This window comes from Mytilus californianus, unplaced genomic scaffold (genome assembly GCF_021869535.1).
Source record: "Mytilus californianus isolate M0D057914Y unplaced genomic scaffold, xbMytCali1.0.p SCAF_3, whole genome shotgun sequence".
Lineage (NCBI taxonomy): Eukaryota > Metazoa > Mollusca > Bivalvia > Mytilida > Mytilidae > Mytilus > Mytilus californianus.
In genome coordinates this window covers 20189632-20207778 of record NW_026262679.1, presented here as the reverse complement: position 1 = coordinate 20207778, position 18147 = coordinate 20189632, and the positions used below count along the sequence as shown (strand labels likewise).

Below are 18147 nucleotides of genomic sequence, written 5' to 3'. Positions count from 1 at the left end.
CGTCTCAGTTAAGATTAGAAATTGCATTCTCAAATGCATATTAGTGTTCTGTTTCAGTTAAGATAAGAAGTTGCTGTCTCAAATACATGTTAGTTTTCTGCTTCAGTTAAGATTAGAAATTGCTGTCTCAAATGCATGTTAGTGTTCTGTTTCAGGTAAAATTAGAAATTACTGTCTCAAATGCATGTAATAGTGTTCTGTTTCAGGTAAGGTTAGAAATTGTTGTCTTTAATGCATGTTCGTGTTCTGCTTCAGTTTAAGTTAGAAATTGCTGTCTCAAACGCATGTTAGTGTTCTGTTTCAGGTAAGGTTAGAAATTGCTGTCTCAAATGCATATAATAGTGTTCTTCGCGTACTTCACTTCCTAGGTGTAAATGCTTTTATGTATATTAATAAATTCGGTTTATCGATTATGTACTAATACTTGGTTTGCAATTCTTCAAGCAAAACTGACCTTAAACATTAAGGCTCTTTAGTTTAAACCCTTTTGGTCCTGGTTCCCCGTAACATTCTAGTCTGTGGGGTCACAAATGCTCTTCAACTTCGTACTTTATTTGACCTTTTACTTTTTTTTTATTCTCGCGTCACAAATGGGTCTTTTGTAGAGGAAACTCGGAGTCTGGCATGCAAAATAATAGACCTGCATGGTATCTTTGTTGCTTTTTTTTTATACCAAATGAAAGTCATTCCACGTGTCATGCCAGTGATGCATATTTTATACGATTAAATGCTGTACCAGGCATCATGCAATAAAAGTGTATATCAACTGAGTTATGCACCGTACACATGTACTTCACTTAAATGAAAGCAGACACTGAACTTATTGGCCTTATTTTAATGATATCTTTCTTTTCTTGAATAAGTACGATCTTACAAGAAGAGTGGTAAGAAACGAGAAATTCCTTTCTTTTAATTGAGTTTGTTTCAGTCAAAGGGTACAATAATCAATTAATGCTTCTTAAGCGTTTTTGCGTATAATATAAAATTCTATTGAAGTTGCACTACGCCGACTTTAATTTTACTACAACCTCATCAATGAGATTTAAATGTTCATTTATTTTCTATATAATTGGTTTAAATAGTCAATAACAACTTGTTGATCATAAGATATGTAGAACATACAATGAATCTATTTACCCGAGTAATTTGTGACTATTTCAATGGTGTATATCAATAAATATATATAACTTGCATCGTAACAATTGATCTGGCCGCATTTTATTCCGACATTGTGCTGTGATTTAAACGTTATGAAAACAGCTGTTTGTTCGGATTTTAAATCTTTTAAATAACATAATCATATTTTTTAATTTAGAATAAGATAGATTATGAATATTTTTGAAATGAGTGAAAAGTACAAAGTTTGGAGATTTCAAATATGAAGACAGAAGACTGAAATAATTTTGCCATTCAGAAGTAGTCATTATAAATAATTTACATGTCACTGTATAGGTAAGGTAAGTCATTTAAAGTATTTTGTATGTTTAAAACGTATATATTTGTCATTTTCTATTTCAAGTGATGTTTAAACCCCTACATTAATCTAAAATTTGCAGGTATTATGTCAGAAGGTGTTAATCCTTAAAGTTAAAATCATTGTAACAACTTCAGTCTAAATTCGATTAGTTTGTTCCTTTATTATTTAGTGTTTTTAATTTTTGATATACAAATGATTTTATAATTATAAAACAAACCTCGCCTAATAATGGACAGTAAATCCCGTACATAATGTGTATATAAATGAAATGAAAAAATAAATATATAAAAACTATATGATATGGTATATAAATTGTGTGTGTGTGTGTGAAAAGGGGGGGGGGGGGTAAACAAAGGGGACAATCATAAACCTTGAGTGGAATAATAACAGAAAACACCATGTCAAAAAGAAAAAAAAAAGGAAACGACGAGTAGCTTTGATTTTTCATTTGATATTTTGAATGAACATATTTGTCATGTGACTTTTCTCCAATACGTCTTGACACAAGATTAATTATGTCTGAAGTTAGTTGTATGCTTCAAACAAATCAAAACATAAATGGAAGTCAATGTTAGACAAATGGATACATAATCAAAACTAAACCAAAGTATAAGTATTCATTACTAACTGCTAAGAAAATATATATACATTAAACTTCAAATATTTGTCATAATTAAAAAACTACAATATCTAGCACATTTCAATTTTAAACAAAGTATTGCAATTATATGAAATTTAAAAGGAAACATACAATGCAAATAGCAGGTTAAATTTAGGTTAACCTAAAATATTAAACAAATGCTGAAGTAAGACGTTAACAAATAATTAAGAGGGTGGTAAAGGGTTAATTTTGTTCAACGTGTTTTTACTTTTTTATTTGATGTTCAGTCATGCAATACAGGTGCCTCGTTCAACGTGTTCTGCTTATTTAACTGTACGTGCATCAAGAAAAATAGATTCAATTTTGGTCTTTGATTTTTCTAAGAAACAACTCTATATAATGACTTCATATTAAGTTAAAATCTGATATGTTTTTAACTTGTGAATACTTTTTGGATCTCTTAGATACATGATTTCTCTTTGTTGATTCTTTGAATTTATAATGACTTTAAATAAGATCGACATCTTAACAGTAATGAGCTATAACGTGTTTGCACTTTTCATCATCTTTCAGTTCAAACTTCCTATTTCTGATAATTTGAACTACGAATCCTGGTAGCTGGTGGCATGGCTAACATAACAGCATATGTCTGCGGGATATTTGCATTTTAAAAATTAAGAAGATTGTTATATACACTTTTAAAAGCCGTAAACCATTTATATCACAAATGTGTGTACTAAATCGGGAATATCAAGTAAAGAGACGTTATATACACAGGAAAACAGTGAATCAGTCACAAAAGGTTCACATAAAAACTTTCTTTTTCGTGCAACGTTCGTGACAGAAATTATTTCACGTTCAGCGTGAAATTATATCTTATTTCACCTTTTTTTTTTCCGTGCAAGCACCCCCCTTTACCACACTCAATTAAGTTTACTTTTTTTAACAATAGTTAATCAAGAATATATCAAGATTGCAATCTATAAATCATGGTTGGAACAGCTTTCAACACCTCGACTAAAAGAATAGGAAAACATAAAAAGAAACTAAAGATTGAGCAAGATGACACCAGCTCAAAACCAGAGGTAAACGCTGATGTACTGAAAGGTTGAATGTTTCCTGTTCTAAAACTTTAACAATTGCCATATTATTCATGGCCAATGAACGTTGAAAACGCATAGACGAAAACCGTCTAGTGATACGCATTATATACGGTGATAGCTCATGGACGATTACAGTCCGGTAATACGTCGTATATACGGTGATAGCTCATGGCAGCTTGAAGGACGGGGAAAGAATGACAAGATTGTGGCTCACACAAATAAAACATATCTGATACAGATCTTCAGTAAGGGCCAACCAAATCATGATGGTGTCCATAGAACATTTGAGACGATGTGTTCAACGTTTTCATAAAAAAAACGTTCGGTCAGATGCATCCTTGTGTGACCAACCTTTTATCGTGGAAATCCTAATATGAAACTCAAGCCCTAGAGAAAAGTGTCAAGTGAGAGAAAAACATTAATGATAGCATTCCAAAACGACTTGTTTTTACTGTGAAACTATAACACATGTTGAAATAAATAACAATTTCAACAAAAATTCAACCTTGACACAAAAGTGTATTATTACCGGATTAGTGGTTCATCGTTTAAATTATAGCAACCAATGATCATATAAGAATGAGTGTTGTGACATGCATGTTGACCCTAGATGTCTATTGACCTCTAGATGTCTGTTGGTTGTTTGTATCGTTGGGTTGCTGTATCTTTGACGTATATTAACCGATTCCTGTTATTTATATAGATGTTGGATTGCTTACAATAAAGGTCTTTATAAAAAGTCCATGGGGAATAATTCTTAAATGTCAATTTGTCACCTTTTTCAAAGGCGCAATTTTGCTTGTCTAGTACAGAAAATCTGTTTACTAATTTGTTTAAAATTTATGACTGAGGAGAAGAATGATTGTCTTTTGAAAGAGTTGAGGGGGACATTTAATTGATTCTTCTTTGAAACATTCCTCAAATGAATTTAATGTAACTTAAGAACTTATATGGAAAGATAATAGTCGTATTTGGCACAACCTTTCGGAACTTTCGATTCTTGATGCTCTACAACTTCGTCTTTGATTTGGCGTTTCAACTGTTTTGATACGAGCGCCACTGCTGAGTCTTATGTAGACGAAACGCACGTCTGTCGTACCAAATCATATTACTTTTATATTTGATGAGTTTTTTGTTCCGTTCAGTATGTGTATTTTGTCAGGGAAGTATTGTTTTTGTTGATGCTGATTAAACTTTTATTCGCCATGATTAATGTGAATGTGTTGGTTGGTTGTTAGTAAAACCTGTGGTTAATGTCTTGTAACTCTTATGTAATCAACCGTGTGAGGGCAAAGCTAGCATTTTATCAATTAGGTAAAAGCGTTTTGCTTTCAATGTGATCATTCATTGTTGAAAACAACGATACCATTTAAAACTGTTTAATCTATTTATTGGTAACATGTATGCAATTCAGTTCATGGTATGGTTTTCAGTTGAGGGAAAAATTGGAAATCAAAATGAAATATGAAATTAATAACTTCTACAAAATTCAGAGAAAATTAATAATATGGACAACTGGCATTGTAGAAATTAAACTAAGTAAGAAATATTCTCTATCAGACTGCATGCCGGAAAGCAAACTTCATAATCCTTACAACATAAAGTCACCTGAATTCCCAAACCAAATGACCGTCGAATATAGTTAAAAGGCTTCTTAATACATAGTCAATTGATCTAAAAAATCTCATAGTATAAAGATAATCACCCCAGCCCCCCTTTTCAAATACTTCATCTTAAACTGTCTAAGAAAATAGGAGCATGAAAAGGTTGAAGATAAGAAATATGTAAACCAAAATAGTTATAAGAAATACTACATAAGCAGACAAAACATAAATGTAATCTAACAGGGCGTATACCACAAGCACGGGAACACTGTCTACATCATCCACACAACACTAGCAACAAACCCTGCAATCATATATGCATTGTTTTTAATTAATAGGAAAATCAAACTTGCAGCATATATTTTGCTTTGGAGCATTTTGTATATATTCTTAGAGGTTCAGTTTGGAATGTCAAAGATGTAGATGTTGGAGAAAGACACTGACGTTACCTGAAATCAATCGCTAACAACATTAACTATAACTTATGGAGTTGAAACATTAATGTTGTAAAGACTACAAATGATATTGTAACAAAATATGTATTTAATTCGTAGCTGGCGCCAAAACTTGACTGGTGGGCGGTTATTTTTACTTATGAATATGAGTTTTGTAAAGTTGTATATGAAATACATTAACATTTTCCTGTCTGAATTGAATACCTTAAAAACATAACCGCTTTGGAGGTCTCGTGGTAACGTGCCCGCCAGGAGTGTGGGAGTTCGTGCGTAAGATTCACGGCCGCGTAAAACCAAAGACTTGAAAATTGGTATGTGATGTTTTTCACTAAGCACCCGGCATTTCGGAGTAAGAGCAAAGACTGGTTGGGCCGGAGTCATACAAATATGTCCGGATAAGGCACCATGTCTTCCTGTTGTCTTGTGAACTAGCATGTTAAAACCAAGGTCACCGTTGCGATCTAGTACAAAGTAGGGGGTTCATATTCATATCACATTAACATGTTCTCGTCCTGAATATACAATTAATTTGCCACTGGACGTTACTCAGCCATTCATAACCCTCGTATATATGCATTGTTTGAAAAAAGAAACCCGATTTTAACTTATAAATAGACCATGTTTTCCCAGACAAATTTCATTTCCAACGGATTAAGGTTAAAGACCTCATAAACAGTCTGTGAAAAACATGAACTTGTGCAATGCCAAAATAAAAGTATCATCGATATAGGATCATGAGTGTTGAAAACTGTATACCAATATTTAAGTTATATATATTTAAACTTTTAGAAGTATATAAATATATATATATTTATAAGTATTGAAAGAAAGCAGGACCACACGTGTTATAAATAACTGTATAGCTATGTATGTTTAGTTAAATTAAACTTTGGGAAAAAACTTTTGATTACATTTGTATAAACTGTTGTGTTAAGGATGTACACCTCTGAGGAGCAAAACATTTCTAGAATTAAACTTTTTTTCTTAACCTGATTTTTGGGTTTATATGACTGTAAAAATATATTTGGTGAAGAAAAAATCATATGGTGGTGCACTTCTTATTTTGCTACAGTCATTTGAAAATATCCCATTTTTAATGATTTTCCCATTTTTCATCAATTTTGGGCTATCATGACAAAAATCACAGTTTCACAATTAAACTTTTTTTCATACTTTCACTAAAGATGAAGTTGACCATGTATGTAGGGATGATATTCCAGATGCTTTTACAAAAATCAGCTTGCTTTGTATCTTTTGAAACAAAAAAGTTAAGTATGTCTTTCCAAAGGATAGAAATGTCCAAGAAACAGAAATTTCCAGTAAATGTATAAAATTTCGACCCCATTTATCTCTATAAGAAGCACATGAAGGTATATTTGTTATTACATATTTGAATTGACAGGTGAAAAATAGCTTGCATGCAAACTTTATATATATAGTCCAGCGGATACCAGAACAATTGTTTCCTTTATGGCAAAAGCATGAAACTTGGCGTAGTGAAAGATTAAATGGCATAAACAAATTTCAGATAAAATAGAGGAACACCGATTCAAATTAGATTGAGTGTTTTTCTTTCTTTTTATATGCTTACATATATAACATTGTCATTATAATTTTACACGGCTTATTTAATGTTTCGTGGTAAAAGAAAATTGAATCTAATCAATAGATATCACGAATAATAATATTTATTTTAGATGCGATTAACTAAATAGTTGAAGACATGTGTATTGGTATATGATTTTGTTATTTCTTTCTTTCCTTTATATTGCTGTGGGCCAAGTGAGTTATTGCCATCACTTGACGTGCTTTGAAACTTCTGAACCGAAACCAATCTAATCAATAGATATCACGAATAATAATATTTATTTTAGATGCGATTAACTAAATAGTTGAAGACATGTGTATTGGTATATGATTTTGTTATTTCTTTCTTTCCTTTATATTGCTGTGGGCCAAGTGAGTTATTGCCATCACTTGACGTGCTTTGAAACTTCTGAACCGAAACCAATCTAATTTGAGGTTGCACTTTGTAAATACAGCTGTTTCACAAGCCACGCCTCTTTTGGGGAGATATATAATGTTCATAGATATGTTAATTTGTTAACGTACTGGTTCCCAGATATGATCTCTGTGTTTCATCTCATGGAGACATAACTTGGGAATGTTACCAGTATAGTAAAACATGGTAGCGCCTAAAATTTAATTCTTAGGAGGTCCAAAAGTGGAGGTTGGGGGTAGTATAGAATTTTAGTATAAGTATAAACTCTTAGAAGTTCAGGGCATATAAATGTTGAAAATATGCCGCACAGCCCTATATTTTGACCTTTGAATAAAATAGTAGTGCAAATCAACTTTCCGTTCTGGGATATAATTTTTCACGAAACTTCATAGTAATAGTGGCACAGTTTTAGCCGTAAAGGGAGTTCCTAAGGGAAATTGCATTGTCTATATTTACAGAATTGCAACCTATATGAGGAGAATTATCCTTTTGGTATCTAGTATAAATTTTGTGTTTTTTTTTTGTCATTCAACTCACATTGCCGCCATGGCTAAAAATAAAACATACTGGTTAAAGGCATTAATAGCTTTGAGAAAAACAACGAAACGTTCTGACTCATTACTGTTTTGCTCAGACACCGACGACGTTTTACAATGTCTCAATATTATAACAAGCAGAGAAGATCTGGCAGGTCAAAAATGGTCAGCATGTCAAGATATGCCTACTTCTTCTTTGCATTATTATCAGATGACTCCTTTTAAAGAATTAATTGCACTTAAATGACTATTTTATGATAATTTTCTTTTTTTTTTATATTGGCTCAAAAACAATATGACATAGGAACAAATCTTTAAAGCTAAAATGATCAGCAATACAAGATCTACAAAAATGCTTACATTACCGAAACCATTTGACGACCCTTTAATCTATCCCATCGAACTAGAGATAAAGGATACTACAGATACAGTTATGTCTGCCTCATATCTTGACTTACATCTAGAAATTGACAATGAGGGTCGGTTGAAAACAAAACTTTACGACAAAAGAGATGATTTCAGCTTCCCAATTATGAACTTTCCATTTCTATGTAGCAACATTCCAGCAGCGCCTGCATACGGAATATATATCTCCCAATTGATACGATATTCCCGGGCTTGTATTTCCTATCATGATTTCCTTGATAGAGGATTGCTGCTCACAATGAAGCTATTAAACCAAGAGTTCCAAATGGTGAAGTTGAAATCATCCCTTCGTAAATTTTACGGACGCCATCACGAGTTGGTTGACCGTTATGGAATAACCGTTTCACAGATGATATCGGATATGTTCCTTATGTCGTAACTACAATACCCTTCCCTTTTCACGAATGTGACCTACCGAATAAGACTATTTACCGGATTTGTAATAACATAAGCAACACGATGGTTGCCACATGTGGACCAGGATCTGCTTACCCTTCCGGAGCACCTGAGATCACCCCCAGTTTTTGGTGGGGTTCGTGTTGCTTAGACTTTAGTTTTCTATGTTGTGTCATCTGTACTATTATTTGTCTGTTTGTCTTTTCATTTTGGCCATGACGTTGTCAGTTTGTTTTCGATCTATGAGTTTGAATGTCCCTCTAGTATCTTTCGTCCCTCTTTTAAGGAGTTATTACCCGTAAATGACGATTGTTGATTAATTCTAGTGCTTTTGCTTATTATCAAAAAAAATATAATAAATAGGAAGAAACTGTAAACAGAAGAACAATCAGAAAAACACACGATCTATAAAAATGCCAGCCCTTGATGAGTTATAGCCTTAAACGACGATTTTGATTAATTTCGTGTCTGTCGTATGATTTTTTAAAGATCTTCTCCTCTGAAATTACTGAACAAATTTCAAAAAAACCCTGGGGTGAATGATCCTTGTAGTATCTAGTATAAAGTTTGCGTTTTATTTCCCGGTCGGTCAACAAACATGGATTTAGTGTAAAGACGTCATTAATAGTCAGAGAAAACATGACCTTGAGCAATGCCAAAATAAAGGTATCGATAGACTGTAGTACCGTGAAAGTACATATGTGTAATAGTTAATAAGGTTTTAATTTACTGATAACAAAATAAATATTTATACCAAGAAAAACAATATTCAAAGATTTAATAACAGTGTTGAATAGGTAACCTTTTATAATAAGTTTACCCGGATCGTATCTAAATTTCCGGGCTCGGTTAACAACATCACCGTAAAATTTAGGATGTGTTATTCCGTTAGAAATAAGTTTTCTACAGGTACAGCCAAACTTACAAACTAAATCTTTGTATCTATGGAAGAATTTAGTAAAGGTTTTAAGTAATTTGTGGTAACGAAATCCCTGACTAAATAATTTACTAGAAATACATAGATTACGCGCATTGAAATCCAAAACGTCACAGCTACGAGCATAGAGAACGAGTTGGGATACATAAACACCATAAGACGGTGCCAAAGGAACATCACCGCACACAAAAGGAAAATTAACAATAGGGAAAGAAAAGTCATCCCTTTTGTCGTAAATTTTTGTGTAGAGTTTCTGATGTAATACTGAAATATCTAAATCTAGGAAAGGACAGTAATTGCTGTTAATATTTGATTTATTTAAAGTAAGTTTCTTTTGGAAAATTTCAGCAGTATATTAAGAGAATTCTTGATTATTTAACGAAAAAATATCATCAAGATAACGGTAAGTGTTGTTGGATTTATCAATTAAATGGAATTTAGACGGTTCTTTACTGAATTTGGCTATAAAATGTGATTCATAACAGTATAGGAACAAATCTGCTATTAAAAGGAGAACAATTGGTGCCCATAGGAATACCTACAACCTGTCGATAAACTTTATTGCAGAAACGTACATAAATGTGTCAAGGAGAAAATTTAGGGCTTCAGTAAGTATATCTAGCATAGTTACCTTTCTCATTGGAGAAAAGGCTTTATATGAGTTGCAGCATATACATTTGCAATCAAATTTGTCAAACGACCATTTAATTAGATAGAAAACATTTTGTTTGATAAGATTGTGTGGAAGTGTAGTATAAAGAGTGGAAAAATCAAAACTGTCAACCGAATTAAAAGGACCATCAAAAGCACGTAATTTATCTAAAACATCCAAAGAATTTTTACCACTCCAAAAATGGCATGCTCAATAATGATTTGAAAGTTTTCATTAACATATGACGAGTAGTTTTGATTTTGTATTTAATATTTTTAATGAACATATTTGTCAAGTGACTTTTCTCCAATACGTCTTGACACAAGATTGATTATGTCTGAAGTTAGTTGTATGCTTCAAACAAATCAAAACATAAATGGAAGTCAATGTTAGACAAATGGATACATAATCAAAATTAAGTTTTGATTACTAACTGCTAAGAAAATATATATACATTAAACTTCAAATATTTGTTATAATTAAAAAACTACAATTTGTCTTACACATTTAAATTTTAAACAAAGTATTGCAATTATATGGAATTTAAAAGGAAACATACAATGCAAGTAGCAGGTTAGATTTAGGCTAACCTAAAATATTAAACCAATGCTGAAGTAAGAAGTTTACAAAGAATTAAGAGGGTATAATTTATCTCTAAAGAAAGACATGATTGTGGCTCACAAAAATAGAATATATCCGTGATCATCTGATACAGATCTTCAGTAAAGGTCAACCAAATCATGATGGTAACCATAGAACATTTGAGACGATGTGTTCAACTTTTTCATAAAGAACCGCTCGATCAGGTGCTTCCTTGTGGGAGCCAACCTTTTATCGTGGAAATCCTAATATGAAACTCAAGCTCTAGAGTATCGTGTCAAGTTAGAGAAATACTCCATATGTAGAAGCTGCTAGAATGTTACTGCATAAAAACTGAAATTTCCTAAAGTGAAAATTAACTTTATCGGATTTATCACAAACCTACCCTTATTGATGATTTAAACGCACGTCAATGTGTGACTTTAATCCAAGCTGTAGTCAGAGTGAAACTAACTTATTTATGCAATGATATTTAACATTAATGATCGCATTTCAAAAAGACTTTTTTTTTACGATGAACTATAAAACATGTTGAAATAAATAACAATTTCAACAAAAATTCAACCTTGATACAAAAGTGTTTTATTACCGGATTATTGGTTCACCGTTAAAAGCATAGTTACCAATAATCATACAAGAATGAGTGTTGTGAATGCATGTTGACATCTAGATGTCTATTGACTTTTAGATGTCTGTTGGTTGTTTGTGCCGTTAAATTTGGTAAAAGCGTTTTGCTTTCAATGTGATCATTCATTGTTGAAAACAACGATAACATTTAAAACTGTTTAATCTATTCATTGGTAACATGTATGCAATTCAGTTCATGGTATGATTTTCAGTTGAGGGAAAAATTGGAAGTCAAAATGAAATATGAAATTTATAACTTCTACAAAAATCAGAGAAAATTAATAATATGGACAACTGGCATTGTAGAAATTAAACTAAATAAGAAATATTCTCTATCAGACTGCATGCTGGAAAGCAAACTTCATACTCCTTACAACATAAAGTCAGATGAATTCTCATACCAAATGACCGTCGAATATAGTTAAAAGGGTTCTTAATACATAGTTAATTGATCTAAAAAATCTCATAGTATAAAGATAATCACCCCAGCCCACCTTGTCAAATACTTCATCTTAAACTGTTTTCGTCTAAGAAAATAGGAGCATGAAAAGGTTGAAGATAAGAAATATGTAAACCAAAATAGTTATAAAAAATACTACATAAGCAGACAAAACATTAATGTAATCGAATAGGGCGTAAACCACAAGCACGGGAACACTGTCTACAGCAGCCACACAGCACGAGCAACAAACCCTGCAATCATATATGCATTGTTTTTAATTAATAGGCAAATCAAACTTGCAGCATATATTTTGCTTTGGAGCATTTTGTATATATTCTTAGAGGTTTAGTTTGGAATGTCAAAGATGTAGATGTTGGAGAAGGACACTGACTTTACCTGAAATCAATCGCAAACAACATTAACTATAACTTATGGAGTTGAAACATTAATGTTGTAAAGACTACAATTTGATATTGTAACTTAATATGTATTTAATTCGTAGCTGGCGCCAAAACTTGACTGGTGGGCGGTTATTTTTACTTATGTACAGTTGTATATGAAATGCATTTAAGAATTGAATGAACGTTATTTGAAGTTATGAAAGAAACTATAGGTGTATCAAGAACAAAAGCGAATCAAACTGAAAAATGCGTCGATTCAACTCTATGAAATTTACTGCACAAGTTTTTATAGTAACATTTTCCTGTCTGAATTGAATACCTCAAAAACATTACCGCTTCAGAGGTCTCGTGGTAACGTGCTCGCCAGGTGTGTAGGAGGTCGTGGGTTCGATTCACGCCCGGATAAAACCAAAGACTTGAAAATTGTTCTGTGATGTTTTCCACTAAGCACCCGGCTTTCGAGTAAAAGCAAAGACTGGTTGGGCCGGAGTCATACAAATATGTCCGGATAAGGTAACATATCTTTTTGTTGTCTAAATGAACTAGCATGTTAAAACCCCGGGTCACCGTCGCGATCTAGTACAAAGTAGGGGGTTCATATTCAAATCACATTAACATGTTCTCGTCATGAATATGCAATTAATTTGCCACTGGACGTTTATCAGCCATTAATAACCATCTTTTATATGCATTGTTTGAAAAAAACCCGATTTTAACTTCTGAATATACCATGCTTTCCAAGACTAATACACTTCCAACGGATTAAGGTTAAAGACGTCATAAGCAAAAACATGACCTTGTGCAATGCCAAAATAAAATTATCATCGATACAGGATAATAAGTTTTGAAAACTGTATACCAATATTTAAGTTTTATATATTAAATTTTTTGGAAAATATAAAAATATAATTATTGACAGAAAGCAGAACCACAGGTGTGTATGTTTAGTTAAATTAAACTTTGGGGAAAATCTTTTGATTACATTTGTATAAACTTCCGTGTTAAATGCCCTGTGTCTCTAATGATTGATTGATTGTTGGTTGCTGAACGTTGTTTCTAATGAAATCGACAAAATAAGGACAAATCGATAATTTCTTTATATAGTCCAGCGGATAACAGAAATAGTGTTCGCTTTATGGTGAAATTAAACTTGGCAGATTCAGATTCAGATTCAATATTTTATTATAGTCTCACCACATACAAACATAAAATAAGATTCACAGAAATAAGCATAAAACATTTAAAACATTTGCAAGGCATGCACCAATCTTGAAAAGATTTATGAGAGACTTTTAAGACACAATATATACATATAAACATATTTAAGTCTAAGTGAAAGATTAAATGGTATAGACAAATTTCAGATATAATAGAGGAACACCGATTTAATTAGAAATTTTAGTATTTTTCTTTCTTTTTATATGCTTACATAAATAACATTGCCATTCTAATTTAACACGGTTGATCTAATGTTTCGTGGTAAAAGAAAATTGAATCTAAACAATAGATATCACGAATAATAATATTTATTTTGATTACGAATAGTTGAAGACATGTGTATTGGTATGGTTTTGTTATTGCTTTCTTTGCTTAATATTGCTGTGGGCCAAGTGAGTTATAGCCATCACGTGACGTCCGTCGTAAATATCTGCTCTGACCAATCTAACTTGAGGAGAATGATCCTTTTGGTATCTAGTATAAATGTTGTGTTTTTTTCTGGTCAGTTGGCCGCCATGGCTAAAAAATAAAACATACGGGTAAACTGCATTAATAGCTTTGAGAAAAAAGGACGAGACATTTTTTAACAAAACGCTGGCTCATTAATGTTTTGCTCAGACACCGATGACGTTTTACAAAGTCTAAATAGAGAAATCTGGCCGGTCAAAAATGGTAAGCATGTCAAGATATACCTATTTCTTGTTTGCATTATTATCCGATATCAAGTAATTGCACTTAAATGACTATTTTTGATAATTTTCATATTTTTTTCATTTTGACTCAAAAATAATATGACATAAGAACAAACTCTTTAAAGCTAAACTGATTAGCCATACAAGATCTACAAAAATGCTTACATTACCGCCGAAACCATTTGATGACCCTTTAATGAGTTATTACCCGTAAATTACGATTGTTGACTAATTTTAGTGTTTTTGCTTATTATCTAAAAAAAATATTATAAATAAGAAGAAACTGTAAACAGAAAAACAATCAGAAGTACACACGATCTACAAAAATGCCAAACAACAGGCTATGGCCCTTGATGAGTTATAGCCTTAAACGACAATTTTGATTAATTTCGTGTCCGTCGTATGATTTTTTAAAGATCTTCACCTCTGAAATTATTGAACCAATTTCAAACAAACCCTGGGGTGAATGATCCTTGTAGTAAAAAAATTGTATCTAGTTTGTGTTTTATTTCCCGGTCAGTCAACAAACATGGCCTCCATGGCTATAAATAGAACACAAGAGTAAAATAATTAATTGTCATACATCTTGAAAACTATAATAGATAGAGAAAACTATCAAGGGGGAGGGAGAGGGGGTTGTAAATATGAAAACGTCAAAATCTACCTACTTCCTGTTTGCACCAAAGTTATCCGATGACTCCTTGAGTAATTATTGCCCCTTAAACGACAATTATGGGCTAACATTTATGTTTTGCCCATTGACTCGAAAACTATGTTAGATGGGTAGAACCTCGGAAGGCAAAAATGATCAGCCATTCAAGATTTACAAAAATAGCAATATGACTGGAATCATTGGATGACTCATTAAGGAGTTATTACCCATACAGGACATTTTTTTCACTAATTTTAATGTTTTTGCCTATTATCTCAAAACTTTAATAGATAGGTAAATAATAATCAGAAATAAAAGTTCAACAAAAATGCCACAACTAAAACAATTGGATGACCCTTTAAGAAGTTATAGCCTTAAACGACGATCATTTTTTTTTCATATTTTCGTGTACGTCGTCTACTTTTTCAAAGATCTTCTCCTTTGAAAACCCTTAACCAATTTGAACCAAACATGGGTTGAATGATCCATATGGTATGTGGTATAAAGTTTGTGCTTTTGTTTTGTTCAGTCAGACAACAAACATGGCCGCCATGGCTAAATATAAAACATAATGGTGAACTGCATTTAGGGGAGAGTTGAGCGCTAACAAACATGTTTAACCCAGCCACATTATATATGTGTCTGTCTGGAGTTAGGAGCTGTTTTTTTTTACATTTTGTCATCTTGTATAGCTGAATTTACGGTATGGGTTTTGCTCATTGTTAAAGGCCGTACAGTGACCACGTTTTTTTAACTCTGGTGGATAGTCTCATTGGCAATCATTACGCATCTTTTTTGAATAGACATATAAGCATAGACATATTTTACCAAGCAAATCAAGGTGCCATGGATAGGGCAGTTCAGTCAATCGTAACTTAACAAGTGAACAAATTCATGAATAAACAAAACGTTATTTTTATAATTGAATATTAAACATAAAGGAGCAGAAACATATAATCATAACTCGTATTAACAGAATCCCATAGACATGGACAGATGTTAAATGGTAGTACTGAGGATTTAGAACAAGTAAACTGAAATCACTGTTCGTTTATCATAGTTTACTTTGGTATATTAGCATAAATGTTATAAAAAGACATAAAAGTGACGAAGACATTTCTTTCAATCTCCTTTTTACCGTGCAAAACGTGCTATACTTCAAAAAACAATGTGCACGGTGGGAATTTTTATATAGATTAGATATATTTGTTGTAGTCACAGTAAAATAAATATTGACATTCTCACGGTAGCTTGTAGTGCATAGATCATTAAGTAAAGCTTCTATTCCGTCAGTACATATAAGAAATTAAGAAGTTACTAATTTTTCTATATTTGAAATCTTCGATTAGTTAATTCATAAATGTTTTATGCAAACATAATTTAAAGACAGTATTTTAATGAGTCTGGAAATTATAAGTTAGTTGCATGTTAGCGAAAAAAGATGAAAAATAGTCCAAAACAGACTTGAGATCAACAAGTGTTTAAATTAGCGAACATACGAAAAAAACAATTTAATTATAAGTTAAAGAATCACACATCGTAGCAGAAAATTTCAAACAAATACTATAGTGTGCAGTCTCAGAGGACTCTAAAGACGAAGTGTCTAGATATAATAGAAAATATGTCACATAATCAACAAAAATACTCTAGAGATATTCCAAGAAATCTATAATACCTGGTGTTGTATAGCTGTAGACAGATGTACCAATTAAATGTAGTTATCTTCTTAGAAAATGTCTTGTAAATTATCCCCTATTGATAAACTATTAATTAACTAACAAGCGATATTATTGAATAGCCAGATTGACTGTATATGGTCTACAAGTTTTTCTCATTTATCACATTTTACGACCGTGAAGCCTCTGTTTAGCTTCAGAAAATTATTCAGTATTTAATGCATTTAGGCAAAGTAACATATTTTGTAACAAAGATATTGCAACTTGATAAAATTTATAGTTTTTTTGGCGACAAGTAGCTTTACAGGAATAAAACATTCAATTTCCCAATAAAAACGCATTGTTCTTCTGTTTTCTTGTTACGAGTTTGCTTCTGCACAAACACTAATAAAATATTGATAATTTTATGTTTACTGTTAGTTTTTTTTTATTACCCCTTCCGTATAAACCTTGACATTAATGAATTCGTATTTGATCTTAAGGGAGTATTTTTTGCTTGCACTAATGAATTTATGCAACAGTTACTGATGTTCATATCTCATAAATCAACAATGGACAAATAAAGCTTAGGGAAGCATATGAACTCCAAATTGAAGCGTGACCGGGTGCGTCGACAGGATGAGTGTCTCAATCTAAGCATGCATCTGCAAATCCACATTCATTTAAAATGCCACAAATGGTAAAACAACGGATAAGACGACATTTTTCGTAAATCGTAAAGTTTAGCTGTAAAACACTGATTATTATTTCATAACCTTATGCAGTCTTCGTTCGTTACGATAGCCGTAATTCTTCAATGTCAGCTTATGATTTTGTTTTAGAAAAGTTTACCGTGCGCGGCCTGTCATTGCTTTGGTGAATTGCAGTAAGTTAAAACCGATTAGGAGGTGTCATAAAGGACATTATTTGACCCCTGGAATTGCGTTAATTTTATTGATTAAAATGAAAAAGTTAATATACAAGGAATACTTTAGTAAAAAAAATGTCAGTTGTATTGTCATTAACCCTACTCAAAGGCCGACAAATTCATATGGATGTATATTTTCTTTACATGACTTTTGGACACGAGCTAACCTTAAATAATATCAAATAATCTCGAGAATAGATGTTAATGAAGCCAAACACAAAAATATTTAGAAGCATCAAACTCAAAATTATTATAGCAAAACAGCAGTTTATAGGATCAACTTCATTTGTGGAAGCTTTAACTTAAACTTAGTTCATAAACTGAAAATTTGATTCATGCCAGCGCAATGGCAACATGTAGGACGATACTCTCGGGAACTGAAATCCAGCAGCAGATTCCGTGGTATCGAGTGTTCGTTTATTTTTTGTTGTTGATTTTTGTTTTTACCACCACTGTCCAGAAATCTATAGGAAAAAAAGAAAGAAAATACCTAGACTGGTCTGACAATGCTTTTACAACTATAGTTGTGTGTATTTATAAAAGTTTTACCCAATAGTATTACCCAATAGTATTACCAATATCCTATATATTTCATGTCAATTTTTACCCTTATATTCTTATATTAAAAAGCTTGATAATACGACTCCTCAATATCACTCATTGTTTAGGAATTGAGCCCTGATCCACCCCATAGTCCCTCATTTTTAAGGAAGTAACCCCGCCCCCTTTACAAAGTTCAGTTC

The 18147-nt window shown here is 32.2% G+C and overlaps 1 protein-coding gene across 2 annotated transcripts in view; it reads left to right on the top strand.

The window, feature by feature from the left end:
- Positions 1 to 1222: 1222 nt before the first annotated feature.
- LOC127734087 (neuronal acetylcholine receptor subunit alpha-9-I-like) overlaps positions 1223 to 18147 on the top strand; it is a 34289-nt gene continuing 17364 nt past the window's right edge. For both annotated transcript variants that reach the window (XM_052243709.1, XM_052243711.1), the window contains exon 1: positions 1223 to 1457. The gene's annotated coding sequence lies outside the window, so the exon portion shown is untranslated. The remainder of the gene's footprint in view (positions 1458 to 18147) is intronic.